Here is a 21,402-nt window from a genome sequence, read left to right as displayed (position 1 = left end):
AGTGCAGCATGCTGTTCCTGCTGAGATCTGAGTTCTGTTCCCAGCAGTCACATCTGGAAACTCAGGGTTTCGTGTAACTCCAGCTTTGGGGGATCCGGTGCTCTCTTTTGGCTTTGGTGGACACTCACAGAAATGTACATGCATGTGGGTGTGTGCACACACACGCACACATGCACACACATGAATAAAAATGAAAAAAACTATAAAAAATTTAAAATAATATTTTTAGTTAGATTTGATCATTACTACTACTACTACTACTACTACTACTACTATTTTACAAAAAAAAAAAATCCACATCCTTTTATTTAAAAAATAAAAGAAGGAAGAATTGTAAGCCAGCTACCATAGGCTAATGATCCAACAAGAGCGTCCATTTTGGTCAGAGGTGACGTTACACACGCCATGCTCTGGGCGTGCGCACAGGGGTTTCTCAGCAGATGTAAGCTGGGTCTGGATCACTTCTACAAACAGCTACTCAAGGGTTGGAACACAGGCCACAGAAGCCTTGGTGGGTATCTTCTCTTTGGTTATAGGAGGTTCTGGGGACACAGAGACAACAGGAAGTCATCTGAATTTACTGGTAAAGAGGGCTTTGAAAGTAACCTCCAGTCTCAGGGTGTGGAATTGTGCCAAATGAATTGGGGACAGACAGAAGTCTTGGCCACTGACTCACCTGGAGCTACAGATAGGATCTCTGGGCGTGGGGGTTGGGCAGCAGCAGGAGGTAGATTGCAGAAGATAGAACCTTTGAACCTAGGTGGTTTCCATAGAACATAGGAAAGGAACCTTGGTAATTCCCCAAGGGCTGGGTAGTTGCCATTACCACAGAGTCAGCCGATGGGAGGATTCCACCCACCAGTACTACGGAAGTGAGTGGACAGATTCTTCTGGACAACCAGTCCCATCTGGATGGTAGAAACCGTCTACCTAGACACTGCTGCTTCCAGGAAGCCACTCCTCAGCTACCTCTCTCTAGACACCCCTCAAGTGACTGGAGTGTGCTTGGGCACTTTAGAGCCAAGGAAGCTTCCAGACAGAGGCCTTCTGCTCTGGCTAAAGGCCTCCCGTGAAATTCCACCTGTTCAGCCATCTGCTTGTCTGCACTGCTTCCAGACCTTGTGTTCGTACCTCTAGCTAAGTCGGTTTTGCCTTGAGTCTACTGTTTCTGTCAGCTCCCTGGACAAAGTGCTTCTGATGGTCACCAGGAAAGCATGTGGGAATCTTTGTGGCTGCCCAATAAACCAGCTTCAAAATAGCTTTGCTTAACCCCCCTGGGGACACTCAGTCTCCTTGGCTCCTGCTCTCCAGTACTTTGCTGCACTGACCCAGCTGTGTCCAGGAAGAGGCTGTCTGTCACACAGTGGCTTAAAGCACACGCTTATTTTTAGGTGGCCCCTCATCCAGGGTAGCCACCTCCCTGAGTGCCTCAGTTCACTTCCTAGACCCCAGGAGAAGCCAGTCCTTCTTTCTTTCCCTTCTTTCTTTCTTTCTCTCTTTCCTTCTTTCCTTCTTTCTTTCTTTCTTTCTTTCTTCCTTCCTTCCTTCCTTCCTTTCTTTCTTTCTTTCTTTCTTTCTCTCTTCCCTCCTTCCCTCCCTCCCTCCTTTCCTCCCTCCCTTCCTTCCTGGATACTGCCTTTCTTGTGGATTTTTTGAGATAGGGTCTCTCTCTATACCCTAGGCTAGCTTTTAAGTAGTAGTTCTCCTGCCTCAGCTTCTAAATGCTGGGATTACAGGTGTGCGCTGCTCTTCCTATTCATCTCTCTTTCTTGTTCTCAGCACCCCCCTCCCCCGCCACTTCCTTCCTTCCTTCTAAAGTAGAGATAAAACTCAGGGCCTGTGTGTACTGAGCAAATGCTTGCCACTGAGCTCCCAATTCTAAGAGGTGCAGAACATCACATACCTTCTGTGGGAGAGAAGTAACCAATATAAGGTGGAGGCCTGCAGTAGTTATTATTTAAATCCCAGCCCGAGGTTTCTACCCCGCCTTTGGTTATTGGGTTCTGAGATAAAAACACACTCCTAACCTTCATATTTACAATAAACGTAAGCAACCAAGAGCTGGGCAGCTGCCTACCCTCCATGCTGCTAGAATCTACTTCCCTATCGATAACCCCGAGTTATTACTTAATATTTACTATGTTCCATCTAGGCTGCCCTTAACTCCAATTGGCCAGTCCTCGGAGCCATGCTCTCTTGACCCTTAACCCTTAGGGGTTTCTCCTCCTCCTCCTTTCCCAAAAGCCTTAATGGTGAAACCCAAACCCCAACCATGTCCCCTTTGCCCAGCTATTGGTTGTTGGCACCTTTATTTAACCAATCACAGATAACTGGGGGCGGGGCCACTTAGCTAGCTTCTCCGTGCATTAGAACACAGGCAACATCAGACTAACCCACTACAGGGGCTTATTATGCCCATTTTACAGACACAAAACTGAGAACCAGAGAAGTGATTGACTGTATGACATCCATTCTTGTTCGCGTTAACCTGACAGAACGCAGATGACAGAGTGCCTGACCCAGGCAACTTAAGAAGGTTAGACCATCCCAACCCATGCTTCAAGGGATGTAGTTCATGGGGAAGGGGAAGGACATGGAAGCAGGTTGAGCTTAGTCTGCGATGGCAGGGGATGAGGAAGCAGAGGGTGTAGGCCAGAAGCAGACGTGCCAATCAAGGCTAATTGTAAAGGTTCTCCGACCTGCCGGAACAGTGCTCTCTGTTGGGGACCAAGGGTTCGAACACACGAAGGTATGGGAGACATCGCATACCCAGAGCATCAGCGCCAGTGATGGAACCCGACTCAAACAATGCGGGCGTGTTTTCTCCACCTTTGAAATGCACGCCTGTTTCTACAGAAGGATTTAGATAGAGACAGTCCAACCAGAAAGAAACAGCCTGCTAGGCCTCCTCCGTTGTATTAAAACCTCCTCATTTCCGGGGGCAGACAGACCTCAACCTCACCTGCCGGCCTTGGAGGGGGACCTGAGGCATTTCCAGTTATAGGGTCTCCAGCTGTCATAGTCTTCATAGAGGACCTTGTTCCAGCTAACACAGAGAACCTCTCAATGCAAAACTGCAGTGTAGATCCTAAGGCCTGGTCTCCCGGTGAGAGTGAGGAGTGAATAGAGTGGCCTGGGTGGAGAGCTGAGCCCTCTTGCTGTCTTGCGGCTGGAGCCTCTTGGGGGGTTACTCCTGGCCACCCTTCTGTCTGTTCTCCAGCATGGGTGGAGGCGAGGGTCAGACCAAATTGCAAAGACAGTAACGTGGAGCCCGCCAGCCCCGTGTCAGCCAGCTATTGTTCCCCTCCAGCTCAGCCTCCCGGGTCAGGACACTGACAGAAAGAGACAGGGCCACTCCCTAAGCGGCAAGCTCTGGCAAGGATCACAGGGGCAAACTGGGGGCCTAGCAGACAGCAGCCTGCCTTTCATGTGCAGAGCTGGGGGCTGGAAGAAACATGTTCTGTGCTTGCTGCCAAGTTTCCTCCGAGAACAATGAGGGAGAAGATGGTGTTTTGCAGTCTGGGAAACTGAAAAGGGCGTGGTATACAGGTCGGGGAAGGTCACCCACGCTGTTGCAAGGAGGCCGCCCCCTCCCCCAGCAGAGAGCAGGCATCCTGAGACTGTGAGGGCTCCTGCCAGGGTGCTGGGAGGGCCCCTGTTTCAACTGAGCACTCAAGGAGAGGTCTAGCTCCTCCTCCTCCCCAGTGACTTAAGGTAAATGCGATTTTGAACACTGCCGCTGTGACCAGCTAGCAACACCGCGAGGCATTTGTTGACTTCCTTCAGTACCCATCTTAAAATTTTGCACGGAGAAGTTATCTCTGCTCTCTAGAAGTTCTGTTCTGCCCAGAAAACACCAATGGGCACAGCAGAGTAAAAGGCAGCACCGTGGGTTCACACTACACCCTTTGGTTATTGCCGTCTCCATCCCAATGTGACTACTTACTGGCTATGCCCTTGTGCCTCAGTTTCCCCTCCTGACGATGGAAAGATTATAACATGATGCACTTACCGAGCTGTTGTTAACCTTAAATGAGGCATCATTAACAAAGACATTAGGGCAGCCTCTAGTGTTCCACACTATGGTGTTTGCATGATGCCTTTCTGTAGAACTGAAGACGTCAGGGCAAATGGGAAGAAAGCACATTCAGGTCTTGGCATCAATCAGGTCTGGCAGTTTTCTAGTGTGTGTTTCAATTCTGTGTGTGTGTGTGTGTGTGTGTATGTGTGTGTGTGTGTGTGTGTGTGTGTGTGTGTTGGCTTGTTGCTCCAAATTTGTTTTGTGAGAAAAGCAAGTGGGAAAGGACGTGATTTTGAAATTTAAAAAACACTACAAAGTTGTGTGTTAGTGTGTGTGTTATATGTGAATGTGTGTATGTGTGTGTGTATGTATATGTGTGTTATATGTGAATGTGTGTGTATGTGTGTGTGTGAGTGCATGTGTATGTGTGTGTGTGAGTGCATCTGTATGAGTCTATGTGTGCGGTGGTGTTACAGGTGCACATGTGTGTGCCAGTGTGTTTCTTTACACGTGTTCATGTTTGTGGAGGTAAGAGGACAACCTCAGGTATCGTCCCTCCAATCCTTCCGCCTTTTGTTTGAGACAGGGTCTTTGGTCTGGAACTTCACCAAAAAGGCCAGGCTAACTTGCCATCAAACTTCCAGGGCTTTGCTTGTCTCCACTTCCTCTCTCATTGTCCCTGAGGCTGTAGGCACACAGGATTGAGGAAGTGCAGAAACAGACTTCCTTTGCCTGTTCTAGGTTTGGGGAGTTGAGCTGAAGTTCTTTCTGCTTGTCAGAGCGTTACTAACGAACAGTGTCCCTCTCCCCAGCCCCCTTTTCAAAGCCTTTAAAGACTCCATCTCGTATGGGGAGCTTATTTCCTAGACAGTGACTTTGATCTTACAAAGAGTGACATGAGACTTTCTTGTCATCTTGTGGGGTGGGGTGGGGCGGGGAAGGGGTGGGGGTGGCGGTGGGGGATGGATGGTGCAGATTTTTGGCTTTCCTGGCATCAAAACCACTGTGCTCATGAGGAGACATGATCTTGGGTGAGACCTGAGCATGACGATATATTGGGCTACCAATACAAAACTGACGGTTTGAATCAAAGCAAGGTTTTTCTCCTCTGGAAAAATAGACATTCCATCCTCACAGGGCTTCTGCTCCTCCCCAAACCCATTGGGAAGGAGAAGAAAGCTACACTCTCATGGCTCCAGGACGATATAGGTGTGGAGCCCAAGATGAAAGGTGTGTTCTTCTAGTGGCCTCAGGTTCTTAGAAGACAGCCTCTGACTAGCTAGGATGGAGACAGATCTCTCATTAGGTCCCTTCAGGCCACAAAAGCACATAAACAGCTTGTAGTCCAGGCCATCCCGGGGAAGGGGTGACTAGCTCCTCACGCCCGACATGAGAGTTTTGTGATCACATTGGAAAGAGGAACAAAGAGTGGCGATGGCCTTCATGTCCATCTTTGGGATAGTTACCTAAGGGTTAGGTTTAATGAGATGGTAAGAGGCACTCGAGGCATCTGTGCTCATCGGCCCTCATTGTTACAAACTCAGTGTCTCCTTCGAGATGCTCTGGTAAGCTGCAAAAATGGAGTGAAATCTCCTTCCAGGAGGAAAGCTCACTGTAAAACTGGCACAAGATTTCAGACGTTTCCTTCTTCCAGAATGACATCCTGGGGACAGTTCGTTGTCTTAATGGTCTCCTAGCCAAAGGGAGGACACACGTGACTCTTTAGAAGATCTTTATTCCTGACAGGGTGGTTACTATGCCAGCACTCAATGTAGGAGATGGAGAGTTCAAGGCCAGCCTAGGCAATATAATGAATTCCTGGCTAACCTGGGCTAGAGGTCAACTCAGAATTGAGTCCTGAGTGTACTGAGGTTGCTCAGAACCCTCTAGGCAGAATGTTTCACCATTTTGGAAAGCACGCAGGCAAATACTAGTGACATCCGTAAGCATTAATCTCCTCTGGTCAGGCTTGAGAAACTTAACCCACTTGGTTCTAACCAAAACACTAGAAGGGAGGTAGCCTTGCTTACTTCATGGTATCGGTGAAGGAACTGACACCCACAGACAGGTTTAGCAACTTCTCCAAGGACACACAGAACCACTCGAGCTACCCTTCAAACCTAGGTTGCTTGGCTTCAGAATTCATCTTAGTGGCACTGATGAGGTTCTGAGACACATCTGTAGGTGTTTTAAACACAGCATTTGAACCCAGCTCAAATCGCGTGGACCAGTTTGACTTTCAAGACACAGACACTTGGGGCTTCCCAGCTCCTAGGCAGAACATGAAGGGCACAGATAATAGCTACCCTAGGGGCTGGGGATTTAGCTCAGTGGTAGAGCGCTTACCTAGGAAGCACAAGGCCCTGGGTTCGGTCCTCAGCTCTGAAAAAAAAAAAAAGAACCAAAAAAAAAAAAAAGAGATAATAGCTACCCACCAAGAACATGGTATTACATTGTATTACATTGTATCTGCTTCCTAAGCCATGAGACCCCTTTTAACTTAAATCCACTTAAGACAATTTCCACTCAGCCAGGTTCTCCTCAGGTAGCCTCAGTCCATTCTTCTACGTAGATAAGGTGGGGTTTTTGTTTCTTAAATATTGGTTGAGTTGCCTGAAATAGATTTGCTCTCCCTTTAGGTCATCTCTAGATAGGGTCATCTCTGGATGGGGTCATCTACAGCCGAGGTCATCTACAGCTGAGGTCATCTACAGGTGGGGTCATCATCTACAGGTGGGGTCATCATCTACAGATGGGGTCATCTACAGGAGGGGTCATCTACAGGTGGGGTCATCTACAGGTGGGGTCATCTACAGGTGGGGTCATCTATAGCTGGGGTCCTCTATAGATCTGATCAGTGTGTTTTCATTCAAGTCACTGTTTGAAAGCAGTGAAAGAATGTTGTGACTAAATGGTGAGCTCTGGACCTGGGAAGGTAGGTGACTTAGCAAAGCACTGGCCATGTCAGTGAAGAGGCCAAGCTCAGATCACCAGTATTCACAGAATACATACAGGAGCGGCGCATGTCCCGTAACCCCAGCACTTAGGAGGCAGAGACAAGAGGTTCTCTGGAGCTTGTTGGTTATCCCTAGCCTAGCTAACTCAGTGAATCCTGTGTTCAGGTGGAAAGGAATTGAGGAAGATAGGAATGTTGACCTCTGTTCACATGTGTGTGTACATGAAGGTGCACATACATACAGAGACACACAGGCACACATAGAAATACACAGACATACACACACACACCACACACACACAAACACACACAGACATACACAAACACACACAGACATACACAGACAGACACATACACAGCCACATACAGACACACACACACACAAACACACACAGACATACACAAACACACACAGACATACACAGACAGACACATACACAGCCACATACAGACACACACACAGACATACACAGATAGACACATACACAGGCACACGCACAGAATTGTACAGACACACATAAACAGACACACATAGGCACACACACAGAAGTACACACACACAAACATACACAGACACACATAGGCACACACACAGAAATACACAGACTCACACAGAGACATACACACACATACAGACAGATACACAGATAGACACATGAACAGACACAGGCACATGCATGGACATGCACACATAAACACACACACACACACATCCTCATACAGATGCACACACACACAGACACATATAGAAATACACACAAACACAGATACACAGGCACATACAGATACATATAGACACACAGACACAGACACAGACACAGACACACACACACACACACCACACACACACATACGTGGTGCAGTAAGGAAAGGGATGGCCAAAAGCATTTTGTCTTTGTATGTAATCCCACAAACACAGCACCATCAATCTTTTCCAGGAAGGTTGTGATGGAGAACTTCCATACTGAGTCACGCTGCCATCAGCTTCTGGGTCCCCCTCCCCACCTCGCCTCCCAGATCTTGTCCCTCCCCCATCTTTCGTGGAGCTGTGGGGAGTGTCCTCAGGACAGGTCCTGAAACCAGAGCTGTTTGGCCAGCATTCCACCCATTGTCCTCAGAACTGGCAGAGCAGAACAAACCTGCCTGAGATTCTCATTACAGTGCCTGCTCTGGGAGGCCAAGAGCCAGCTGCAGTGGTTTCCAGGGCAACCAACATTGCAGAAGAAGGTCACAAAAAAGCCTAGAGGCTCTTGACCCGGCCTTTAAGAGTCAAGGAGTTGAGGGGAGGGCGGGCCACAGATTGTTGTGTGCAAAGGTGGCTATTCAGCAGGGATTGTTCCAAATGTCAGCTGAGAATCAGACCTGCAACCCTCAAGGCCTGGCAGCTCCCCAGCATAGCGCCCCTGCTGTGGACCACCAGCTTGAGCCTCTGTGTGTCTCCATTGCCAGGGGTCCCGTTGGTCCTGCAAAGCCCTTTCTATTTAGTGTGTTCTGTACTGACAGTCTGTTAACTGATGATTGTATTTCCATCGCTCACCCCTTTCTCCTGTCATCCTCTATTGGAATTTCTTTTCTTGTCCTTTCCCACATGTGAGAACATTCGTGTCCAAGGGTTCAATAAAACACAGTATAAGGAGAATAAAGCCTGAGGTAGTTTTGATGGCAGATCTATCACTTAGGAAGCAAAGGCAGGGTTTGTCCTCTCCTGACCACCATAGTGATTCACTGGGTAACTTTTGCAGCCACTGTAACTTTCCTGACAGGTGTCAAGATATTCTGTAGAAGGACTGGCAGACGTCTGAAACAGTAGTCCCTGAGAAACTAGAATCTCCCCTGAGATCTCGTGGTAAGAGAAGGAAAGGTGGAAGCCTGGTACCAACAAGAAGAGGAGCTTGTCTCTCAGAAACAGATTTGACTTGTTCCCAAGAACTTGACGAACTATCCCGAGGGCAAGCCTGTAGTGGACACACTGATGGGTCAGTGAGAGATGAGATCACAAACGGACCAGGACTGCTTATGTAGCCTTCTTACCCTCCATTTAAACCTAAGCCTCATCTCAGGGTCCCAAAGGTGGACTTGAGATACCATTCACGTCTCTCCTTGTTGTCTGATTAACTGTCCTATTGAAGATAGGTGGATGAACTAGCTTGTTTGGGTGGCCAAGACCTATGATCTGACATTAGCGATTCTGGCGAATCAGAGCGAGGATTCATTTCTTTCAAAGATGTTGAAATTCCCAGCCAACCTCTATCTTTTTCCCCATGTTGCTTTATTCGAACTCCACCTAGCAGCTCAAGAAGCCAGCCACAGTGCCTGACCCTTGCTACTCCTCTCCAAGGGGACGTTCTTTCTTCCTTTAGATTCTCTCTCCTGGCGGGAGCTTAAGGCACACCTTCTTAGAAGCAGTCTGTCTTGTTCCTACCCAAGCTGTAAGCTTGTTTCAAACCTCTGTTAAAGTAACAATACCACCCCTCCCCCAACTCTTTAGTTCCCTAAATGTTATTAAATTAGGAGATGACTTAGAAACCTGCGTTTAGAAGACACTGGATAAAACCGAGCGGATTGGGCTCTGACTTGGAAGAGCTGCTGGAAGCAGTGAGTATATATAGGGCAGCTGGTATAAGGGGTACCTTCCTGTCTCCTGTTTAAGTTCTCATCTTTCTATCTGGCCTCAAGACCAGCACTCATCACCTGTGGTGTAGACTGGCTCTCAGAGCTTTATCAACCTGCTCATGAACTTCCTCAGCTACAGAGGTCTCAGGGACCCCACGACTGGACTCAGGCTGATTCCACGGACTCTACTTTGTCCCTTCCCCAAGGCACTGAGAGCCTGGTACCCTTCCACAGGTACCTTAGTATTGCATAGTACCCTGCAATACTAAGGGCTAACTGAACTTGAGCCTCAGGAGGCATAGGCGAGAAAGCTTCTGTCCTTGGGCGACCTAGCAGACACCTCACATCTCCTGACTGCTAGGCTAGGCCAGAAGTAACACGTTTAACCCTTTCTCCAGATGGCTGCTCTTCGAAATTCTTATCACGTGATTCTCCAATGCCTTGCAGAAGAAGCTCAAGGAACTGGGAAGAGGCCGTGTGTTTAGAGCTCAAGGGTTCTGAGTGGAAGCTGGCGGTCACTTGTTACATGGGGTTTTGCATAATTCCTTGTCTGGAAAGCAGGGACTATGAAGAACTTCATGAACGCTGTAGGAGGTAAGTGTGGGAAATGTCCCACTGAGACCTGTGCAGGGAGCAAGTGCCACCCATGTAGGCTCTGTTTCTCTTCATTCTCTCCTTTGTGGCTCAGACATAGGCTGGCTCCTAAGCCTACTCTCTCTCAGCTCATTCTTTCTGGTCCATTAAAGCACTTCTCAATAAAGGTCTAGATGCAAATATTCACTATATATATAACAGACAGTTGGAAACTGGCATTTTAAAAACCAATTCCATGGGTAAAGAAAATGTTGTAAATATACATGATGGATTTTTTTCAGCCATAAACAACGAAGTTACATCATTTGCAGGAAAATAGGTGCGACTAGAGGTAGTCATATTAAGCAAATTATCTACTCCCTTAATGACAAATATACATTTTCTCTTATTTGTAGTTCCTAGTTTTTATATAGAACCATAGATTTGTGTGTGTGTGTGTGTGTGTGTGTGTGTCTGTGCATGCATCTCTCTCTCTCCCTGTGTCTCTGTCTCTCTCTGTCTCTCTCACTGTCTCTGTCTCTTTCTCTGTCTCTGTCTCTGTTTCTCTGTCTCTGTCTCTTTCTCTCTCTCTCTCTGTGTGTGTGTGTGTGTGTGTGTGTGTGTGTGTGAGAGAGAGAGAGAGAGAGAGAGAGAGAGCACGATATGAAAGTAGAAGTATAATCTTTAGAGAGAGAAAGGGGAAGGTCGAGAAAAGGGAGGGTAGCAGGCATGGTGGATATGCTTGACTTACAATATGTAATTGTGAAAAACTTTTTAAAAATCTAAGCTTAAAAGAAGCAGAGAGAAATAAACTAAAACCCAATTTCACTGCAACACTGTTAATACATAAAATACTTTAAAATGCATTTAATGGAAGAGAGAACAAATATTGCTCAAATACTGGAAATGGAACCCAAAACACTGCTGAGAAATGTTAAATATTGCATACAAATGCAGATTTACTGTGCTTATGAATTAAAAGTCCCAGCAGGAAGTTGTCAACGTTCCCCCCAAATCAATATATGGTTTCAACACAACCAAAATAATGGTCCCAACAATTTTACCTTTAAAAATGGAAACACAGTGGACTTTAAAGTTAGAAGATTTAGAGACCTAGAGGAACTGAAACAATCTGTAGAAAAGACTAAAAGTCAAAGGGTTGACAATATTTGGTATCAAGATTTACTGATAACAAGCTATCATGTCCAATGATAGAACAATGGAACAAAATAGAGGACCCACATTTACTTGGACAATGAAATATTGGCAAGATCATCAAAGTAGTTTGATGGGCAAAAATGTCTCTGTTTGTTTGTTTGTTTGTTTGCTATTCTGTAGTCCAAGGGGGCCTCTGGCTCACTATGTAAACCAGGCTGGCCTTAAATTCGTCATAATCCTCTCTTGTCATTTCTTGAGTGTTGGGGTTATAGGAATGGGCCATGATGTCTCTCTAAGAATAGCTTTTCTAACAAATGGTGCTGAGACTCAAACGCATACATCAATTAGGGAAAAAGAACTGTTGACTATGGTGCATCCCCGCAAAAATCAACTCAAGGTTTATTGTCACAAGCACAGACGTGAAAGCAACCTTTTAGGAGAAGAGTGGACTAAATATCCTTTACCCAGGAGAGAAAGATCTGTTTTTTTAGGTTACAGAAAATGATATATTAAAAGAATAAACAATGAATTGTGTATTACACAAACTAAAAATTTCTCATCAAAGGGAGACCTGGAACATGCTGGGAAATATGTTCTCACAGAGTATGTCTGACGAAGTTCTTGTAGTAAGAATACATAAAGAATTGCTTACAATGGAAGAAAAGGAAAACCTATCCAATGTTAAAACGAGAAAAACATTTTGATAACTCCAAAATAGTATAATCATCAGCCAATAAATACATTTCAGAAGTAATCGAGCCATGGCCCGTTAGGACAATATACTGAGTTTCAGACCATCATGAAGACTGTTTCATTTACTAGGCTGGCTAAAATGAAAACAAGACACTGTATGGGACAAAGACTTGGGGCATCAGGAGTCGTCTCTGTGGATGTTTGGAGGTAGTGACTACAGTGTAGTCACTATGGAAAAAATTTAGTGATTGGTTATAAAGTTAACAAATATTTTCCCCGCAACCCGGCTATGACTAAATACACAAGGGAACACATGGAAAAGAAGATTTATCTGGGGGGTTTTTGTTTAGTTTGCCCTGCATCTCTGAGTATCTTGGTGGCAAGAAGGTGTCCATCTCCTGGTGTTCACTGAGCGAAGAGACACAGTGAAAAGGGCAGAGCTCCCCACACACGCTTCAAGGGCACCTGAACAATAGTTTCCCTCTTCAGTGAGGCTCCACCTCCCACTGCTTCTACCACCTTCCAGTGGGCATAGATGGGCTTTGGGAACAGCTAAGATCAAAGCAGAACACCATGGCTATGATCACGGTTGTGACCAAATCAAGATCCCGCTCTTAGATATCCACCAAGAGGACGTGATAACATAAGACTATGCAAACAATAATGTTTACAACAGGATTATTCACAACAGGATGATTCTGGCAAATTCTGGAAGCAACACAGATATTCATCCAAAAGAGAATAGAAGGTCTATAAGATATTCAGCAAGTAAAAGTTTTCCCCACGAAGCCTGGATTTCATTCCTGGGACCCACACGGTGGAAGGCAAGAACTGATTCCTACAAGTTGTCCTCTGACCTCTACATATGTGCCACAAACATGTATATCACACACTCACCCACACAAATAAGTAAACAGACAAACAAATGTAATAAGAATAAAAACCAGAAGGAGGATACATTTTGCTGTACTTATAAATGGAAAAGTACTACAATAAAAGGAATTAATCTACTGATGTGAGCAATGCCATGGAAAGTTTTTATTGGCATCACTCAGAGCAAAAGAGTCTAGACGCAAAAAGTACTTGTGTGTGCATGCATGTGCATGCATGAGAGAGAAGAAGAAGAAGAAGAAGAAGAAGAAGAAGAAGAAGAAGAAGAAGAAGAAGAAAGATTTCATTAATATGAAGCCCCAGTTCAGACAGAAATGATCTACAGTTAAAGGAATGTATCTATGGTTGCCTTTAGGTGAGGATTTGAGGAGTACAAAGGAACCTTACTGATAGAAATATTCTATTTTGGAGTAAACGAAAACTTTGTTACACTAAATTGTTTTCCTATCAAAATTCCCTGAACTATATGATTAAAATGTATCTAATAATTTTTAAAACTCTATAAAGGTATGGAATCTAATGAATTTTCATATCTTGGCACTATGAATTAGCAAGTGTATAAATAGTTTCTGTTTACCTGGGTCCGAGCAAATGCTGACGAGAACCCATTTTCCCACGGTGGAGAAAAGTAGGTAGGTGCAGCTTTGACATAACGGGTCGAACTCCTGGTTCTTTATCTCTGTTTTTAAGTAGGCCTGGATGTGAGCATTCTTACAGACAGGAAAAAAATACACATGGAGGAATGCACATTCTTGTTTCTGTCCACTGAGAGGACCTGGAAGACCCCACAGCATGAGGATGAGCTCTCTCTCTCTCTCTCTCTCTCTCTCTCTCTCTCACACACACACACACACACACACACACACACACACACACACACACACACACACACAATGCTATCTAATCTCTAGCCCATGCTCACATTTCTTTAACTGATCCAATAATGTCTCTTAGATTTATTTTAGCTTGGTCCAAGACCCAACCTAACTTCATTCATTGCATCTAGTATTCATGACTCCTTACTCATTGTCACAGTTTAAAATGGCCTCAAGTTCCTTCATGCGCCACCAGTGGGGAGTTGGGTTGACAGTCTCTTAATCTGAACAGGCTCTGACTGATTCGAACAAGAGTGGATGGGTCTTGAGGAGGGAAGGCTCTGGAGACTTGGGAAGATGGAACTTTCTGACGGGTCCCTAACGATTGGCCTTCATGTCTGTCTCCGGACCCTTATCTAAGTCCTCAACCCTGCAGAGTGTCTCATTCAGGCTGTTCTACTATCAAAGGAGGGCCTGGTGGTAGTGATGGTAAATGAGTAAATCCCTATGAGGGCACACAAGCTTTAAAATCAAGGGTGTGCTTAGAAGCAGAGGTCAGAGGTACTACAGAGTGACAGGGTGACCAAGGCCATGCTAAGGCCTCTGACCTAACTATTTAGGCTAGGTCCAATTTCTGGTTTTTACATTACATTGCATATTTCACTCTATGTACTTTATTTATGTTGGTTCGACTGGGTCATGTTTATCTGTAACTATGGAAATGCTAAAGCACGAAATACACAGTAGTGTATACATGTGTGAACATGTGAACGTGTCTGAGAGTGTTGTGTGTCAGCACATGCTTATATGTATGTGTAAATATGTCTGAACATATGTGCCAGTTCATACTTGTGAGTTTTATGCATGTGTGAGTGTTTCTCACTTAGATGTGTTTCTGAACATGTGAGTACCTTGGCACATGCCCATTTACGTGTGCGTGTGTGAATGTAAGCACACTTGGAAAAATGTCTAACTGTATGATCCTGAAAGGCATGTCCATCATGTTAATGATTGTATGAATATGTGTGACCCTGTTGTATGGGTCAGGAAATGCCTGTGAATTGTACGCATGTGTGAGTGTGAACACACACTTACATGTATATCTGAGTGTGTCACTTTTTCCTAGATATGAAACAATACTTGGATATTTATCTGAGCATGTGAACCTTCTCAGTATGCCTGTATGCTTGTGTGAGAACGTATCTGAGTGTGTGGCATATGTGTCAGCACATGCCTATGATATATATGCATATGTGCATATGTGACTGTGTGAACACTTGGAAGCATGTCTGCGTGTGTAAGAATGTGAATGTGTGTGTTGCAAATGTCTCAGTACATGCCTATGAATGTGTACATGTGAGATTGTGTGTAGCCCATCAGCACTCATGTATATGTGTGACTGTGTGTCTTTTGTATGTATCAGCACATGTCTTTGAGTGTGTGTGTGTCTATACTATCAGATGCATGTGGGTATGAGCATCTGGGTATGAGTGTTTCTGAGTGCTGTGAGTATATTGGCTCCTAAGTGTGTGTTCATACATACTCAGAGGTATGTCTGAGTGTGCGTGTGTGTTTACATGGGGGCTTGCTTGAGAGATGAAGAGGACATTGGTTAGCTTTCTGTTCTCCTCAGTTAAAAGCCTGACGGACAGGCTCAGGGCCTGGGCTTTGAGAAGATGGGAGACTAGCTCTTGGCAAAGGTCCAAGGAACCCCCACTAGGAATGCGCACGTTTCAAGTGTGCACGTTCACACACTGAGTGCTCCCCCACCCCCCATTTCCCCTTATGTCTCTGATTGCTCCTCCTTGTCCTCATTGAAGGGAAGTGGAAACAAATGTCTGGCAGGAGGCCAAAAGCAGAGGTGGGGAGAGAGAGAGAGAGAGAGAGAGAGAGAGAGAGAGAGAGAGAGAGAGAGAGAGAGAGAGAGAGAGAGAACAAGCTGCTATGGCCTCTTTAGAGGAGAAAGAGAAGGAGGGATAGAAGTACCAGAGATGAGATGGAGATAAGCAAAGGAAGGCACACAGGAAAAGATAAAGAGGTAGAAATTTGACGGAGGCTGAGAGGAGAGAAGTGGGGCAGAGGACAGACAGGAGAGAGAGAGAGAGAGAGAGAGAGAGAGAGAGAGAGAGAGAGAGAGAGAGAGAGAGAGATATTAAGGGCTGGGGTCAGAGACAGGGGAAGGACACAGCAGGTAGCAAGGCTAGGATCAGAAGTGACTGGATTCTGCTGGGAGCGGCTCCTGTACTCACTGCTGAGACAGAACCACCCACCCATGTTGGTCCCATCCTCTGGGTGGTTGGTGAAACACAGGCATGAGAGGCCTTGGTCTGGAGGCAAGTGACTGGGAGAACTGCCCTTCTAACTAGCCCAACACCAAGTAGGCAGGCAAACCCTGTCCCCTCAGAAGAGGCTCATGGATCAGCCACCTGGTCTATTGAGGGTGGAGACATGATGGACTGGCAGGTAGCCTCCCTCATGGGGCCTCTGGTGTAGTTCCTGTGGGGGCTTCCTGGGGATGCAGACTCTTTACATCCCGCCCCTCTGCTCTGGTTCACTACAGTGAGAAATGGTTCCAGTTAAATTCATGGCTCAGTTAGACGAACAAAGGGAAAGAAAGCAAGGTGGTTTCCCCTTTAAGGAATTATGTGCAGAATCAATGCACGAATCATCTGGCCCACATGTTTACAAGGGGGACTGAGTAAAAGCCGTCTTCTAAGGATAAACTCACAGCAGAAGAAACTGGAGACTCATCTGTCTTTAGGGGTGGAATGCAGCCCATACTCTGTCAGGCTTTCTGAGTGAGACTGATGTTTGAGATCTTGTCATTGAGGAGAAACGTGTTTTATTTTGGATTGATCGTTTAGGTTTTCCTCCCTAAGTATGAACAATCAGGGGTAGTCAGTCCCTTGACCAAAGAGACACCACTTACCGTGCCCCTACTCTGTGCTGGGTACTGGGCAGACAGATGACCTGGCTCTGTCCCCTGGGTGTCCTGACCATGGCTGTGCTACATAAGGCCAGGGACTACCTTAAACAGAACTGAGGAAGTCACCCTGGGCTGCTGTATGCTTTACTCACGCTCATTTCCTATGCTTATAGGACTTCACGAATGGGGAAACCGAGGCACAGAGCACTGAAGCACCTAACTATAGTTGTGTGGTTAGTAAACCAGATTTGAGTCAAGTCACAATGCCACCATGGCCCAGCATGTCCTTCTGTGTGTGTGTGGGGGGGGACCCCGGAGGGGTTGGGGGCGATCAGAAGAGCTTTCTGGAGAAGTGAGGACAGAGGAGAGCATCTTTGGTCCTGTACACGTGAATGCCGTTTGGAAGCTGCACAGGTGCTCCCACACGTTGAGAAGCTTGGATACGAGGAGGGAGTGTCTGTATGGGTTGGACGGTTTATCTGTGGACTTGCGGTTGGGGCTCATTTATGACTATTCACAAAATAGCAGGTGCCTGGTGATCCAGTGGCTGGGTACATGTCCCTCTGCCCTTTCGATCTTATGGGATGTGTGTGCTCAATCATTAACTAGGGCCTGGGAAGATAGAATATTTTCAGGAACAGGCCAGAGCAGAATAAGGGCCAAATAGCTGATGTCATCCTGGGAGGATCACCCTCTCTGTGACTCAGTGAATTCTCAGCTTCCACTGACTGTGGCAAAATGCCGGAGGTAATCGACTCTGTTATTAGGAGGAAAGATTCGTTTTGGCTCATGGCTTTAGTCCATGACTGCTTTGGGTGTGTATGGTAGAGGAAGACATCATGGTGCATGCAAGTGTGTGTGTGTGTGTGTGTGTGTGTGTGTGTGTGTGGTGTGTGTGTGTGTGTGGTGTGTGTGTGTGTGTGTGTGTGTGTGTGTGCGCGCGCTCTTCTGTGTGTGCACATGTGGACATGTGGGAGCTGGGGATGAATCAATATTCCTCTACTGTCTCCTTCCTGCCTCGGGATGGGGTCTCTTAAGGAAGCTTTCAGCTTTCAGCTTTGTCTAGCCTACTATTTTATGAACAGTCATAAACCACAAAGGGTTCTGGGGTTTTGGGACCATGCTTTTGGTACCTGGGAAGCAGAGAGAGAGAGAGAGAGAGAGAGAGAGAGAGAGAGAGAGAGAGAGAAGGGGTTGGGGTCCAATACTTGGTTCAAATCCATTTCCCAATGACTTAACTTCCTCTCACGAAGCCCCACCCCCTAAGGGTTTCACTCTTTCCTCGCAGCACTGGAGGCTGCTTACGGAACCATCTATACTTGGCCTTTGGAGACATTCACCATCCAGTCTATCACATTAGTTTCCCATTTGTGACGAGGCCACACAAGTGGCTGTCGGGATGGAATGTGTTAATAGGCATGCAGTGTGTGTCCCACATGTTCTGGGTGGTATGGCTGAGTGCTATCGTGACAAGGGTCAGAGGTAGCTGGGCTCTGACTCTCATCTATCTGGGTGTCCCCTTGAGTAACTTCTCCACACTCTACTCTTTGCCTGTGTCTTCCTCGAGCCTTTATGCTGAGACTGATGGGTATAGAGATATGATACTTTCTGGCGCTGGAGGGAGGTTAAGTTAACGGGAAGGTCTCCCAGTTTCCCAAACCACACAGAGTCATTCTTTCTTATTGTCTCTTTGTGCCGAAGGTGTGGGCAGCCTGGGAATGTCTTCCCATCACATTACTAAATGCCTTGGGGAGCAACTATGTGTTGTCCCCAGCCTCTGTAGATTGACAGTGACCAATCATCAAGTGTACATCAAGGGAAGTACTAAGGGAGTCAGGATGCTATTCCTGGATGTGGTGGATGACAGCCGCAGAGTGAGCATCTGGGTTAGCGATGGGAGTCTAAGGTATGACGGAGGTTGGACTTGCTGTAATGAGCAATGTAATTGGCCCTGATGGATGAGTCACCAGAGGTACCAAGGCCTTCTAACAGCAATGTCCATACAGTAGAGCTCTTGTAAAGACTTTATGAGATTCTTCATGCAGTGCTCTGAACTCAGGTCTCAACACATGGGAAGTTCTCAATATTTGTGTGTATGTCTATGTGTCTGAGTGTTCACACATATGTATGTGTAGAAGCTCACACATATGAACTGTCACACATATGAACTGTCACACATATGAACTGTCACACATATGAAGCCAGAAAGTACCTTGATTGTCAATTGTCATTCCCTAGGCTTTGCCTCTTTTCTTCTTCCTCTTCTTCCTCTTCCTTTTCTCCTCCTCCTCCTCCTTCTTCTTCTCCCCCCCCCCCTCTCTCTCAACATAGGCTTCCTCACTGCTTTGAACTCACCAAGCAGGCTAGGCTGATTGGCCTTTGAGCCCTAGAGATCTGCCTGTCCCTGCTTCTCCAGCACTGGAATTAAGTGTATGCCACCATACCCAGATTTTAAAAAAATATGGCTTCGGGAGCTCTAACTCAGGTCCTTATGCTTATAAAGCAAGCATTTTATGGACTGAGTCCTCTTCATTGTCATACATCAGCTTTTTTATGGATGAGCTATCAAATACCCTAATCTCCTCATCTTTCTAGCTAGGCAGAGCTGACCTTGCTGATAGATATTTTTACCTGTCGAATGGCCTACAAGTCCCTCTTTCCCTGATGGTTCAGTTGCTACACTCATTCTAGAAAATCCCAACCAAACAGCATAAACTTCTCGAATGGAGAGACTATTCCCACTTCTCCAGAAGGCTTGGTGAATCTCTGTATTTCTTCGCTTCATTTTCCTGGCTTGTTGCACGGTTTCTCTTGTGTTTAATTTCTGCCAGGATCTTGGTTCTATGTGGCTTAAATAACTTTTATGGGGCAGACTGAGTGACTCAGTGGCCTGTCATTGTGTTTGTCCTCGGCAATGCGTTTAATCTCTCTGAACTTTAGATTCCTTACTCTGTAACTCAGGCAGGCATAACAGTAATCAGCCCCAGACGCTGCGGGCATCCAAAGCCGCGTGTGTAAATGCTTCCTGAGCTTGTTCCAAGCAAAGACATAAGGAAGCATTTTGGGGCTTGTCCTTAGAGGGACTGAATGGAATTAAGAAGAATGTATCCTAGCCCAGGGGCACCAATCAACAAAGCAAAGAGGGACTCTTTCGAACATCAGGGCTGTGAGGAGTTGCGGCTTTGAGTCTGGGAATATCCTAGTCTGGAGAACTGTTTGTGTGGGTGCCGAGACCAACGAAGACACAAGCAGAGACGAGCCAGCTGATGGATCTCTGAGGAGAACAGACACCCCCTCAAGTCTGTTCTGTGGAGGGCTGGAGCGACCCGGAATGCCTGACTCGAGATCTTTGTCACTGGAAACCTTGACTGGGTTTCCATTAAGCACTTTCCAGTAAGAAGATCCTCACTGTCAGGTTTTCCTCCCTGATTTCAGCTCGTGAAGCCTGCGGGGCTGGATGTACATGGAGAACCCCTTCCTTCACTGTTAAAGTCACATTTCAGGAAGTATAGGATTGACTCAGGGGATGGAGTTTGGGTTCTCTGATCCCAAGGAGGAATAAAACCACCCAAACCTTAACTGGACAAAAGGACAGTATTTATCATATAGCTTCCCCTGCCCCACTGGCTGGCCCTCAGCAAGTTTACAACTTAAAGCTAGAAGACCCACCAATAGAACCCCATCTCAAGAGTCACATTCAGGGGCTGGGGATTTAGCTCAGTGGTAGAGCGCATACCTAGGAAGCGCAAGGCCCTGGGTTCGGTCCCCAGCTCCGGGGGGGAAAAAAAAAAAAAAAAAGTCACATTCAGCCCCTCCCCCTCCCTGCCCAAACTGACTGTTCAGGCTTCAGCGGTCCAGATCTGTAAGACTCTTGCTAATTTTTGAGACAGGAATTTACTACGTAACTCTGGCAGGCCTAGAGCTTGCTGTATAGCCCAAGCTGGTCTTCATCCATGAGTCATGGGAATCAACTTCTCAAATGTTGACATTTCAGGCCTGTGCCCCCATGCCTAGTACATCTGCAAGACCCCTCACCTCTGTCACGCATTTCCCACAGAGGTCTTAAAGTAAGGAATCAAAGGTGGCCTGCACCGGGTAGATGCCTGGGAAGACGACTCTAGTTTGCACCTAGACCCTACCAGGCTTTCAGAACAGGCATCCCAGCCACGGCCAGTAGAGGGCCCCCTTCTCTGTTTTTGCAAAACTCAAAGTGAGTTAGTATTAAATATTAATTTACTCAAATAATAAAATACTATAACATTTGGCTTATTTATACTTATGGTATTTATGGGATGTATCTATCTCCCAGAATCCTCTGTCCAACTCTACCATCTAGGAGTGTTAATAATCTGTCTCCTCCTGTGTCCTGAGAACAAAGGTTGGCCCTTAGATGTACAGGGCTCACGTTTTTTGTACTGGGGGCCTAGCACTAGGCCTGGTTAGATCTTTGTCCCAGCTTGGAATGCTAACACGGCTCTCTAGGCCTCCCTGTGACCTGTTGTGGGCAGACCCTAAAAGGCCACCCACAGCTCTGGGCCCTTTCTAACCTGTGCTCCGGGCTCTGCTGTATGGGATGCGCACAATCGAGGTGAGCCAAACTCTGTCTCGTGTCCCTGTGGCCAGTCCAGGGCACTCAGCTGTGGTGGGAGGAAGTACGCCCCAGTGGCTTCAAAGTGGGGATGCACCCTTCCCTCCAAGCCCAGCCAGCCCTGTGGTGCTACCAGGTGACCTGGCACGGGGCACGCCAGGTCTGAGC

This window comes from Rattus norvegicus, chromosome 17 (genome assembly GCF_036323735.1).
Source record: "Rattus norvegicus strain BN/NHsdMcwi chromosome 17, GRCr8, whole genome shotgun sequence".
NCBI lineage: Eukaryota > Metazoa > Chordata > Mammalia > Rodentia > Muridae > Rattus > Rattus norvegicus.
This window is presented reverse-complemented; position numbering follows the sequence as displayed.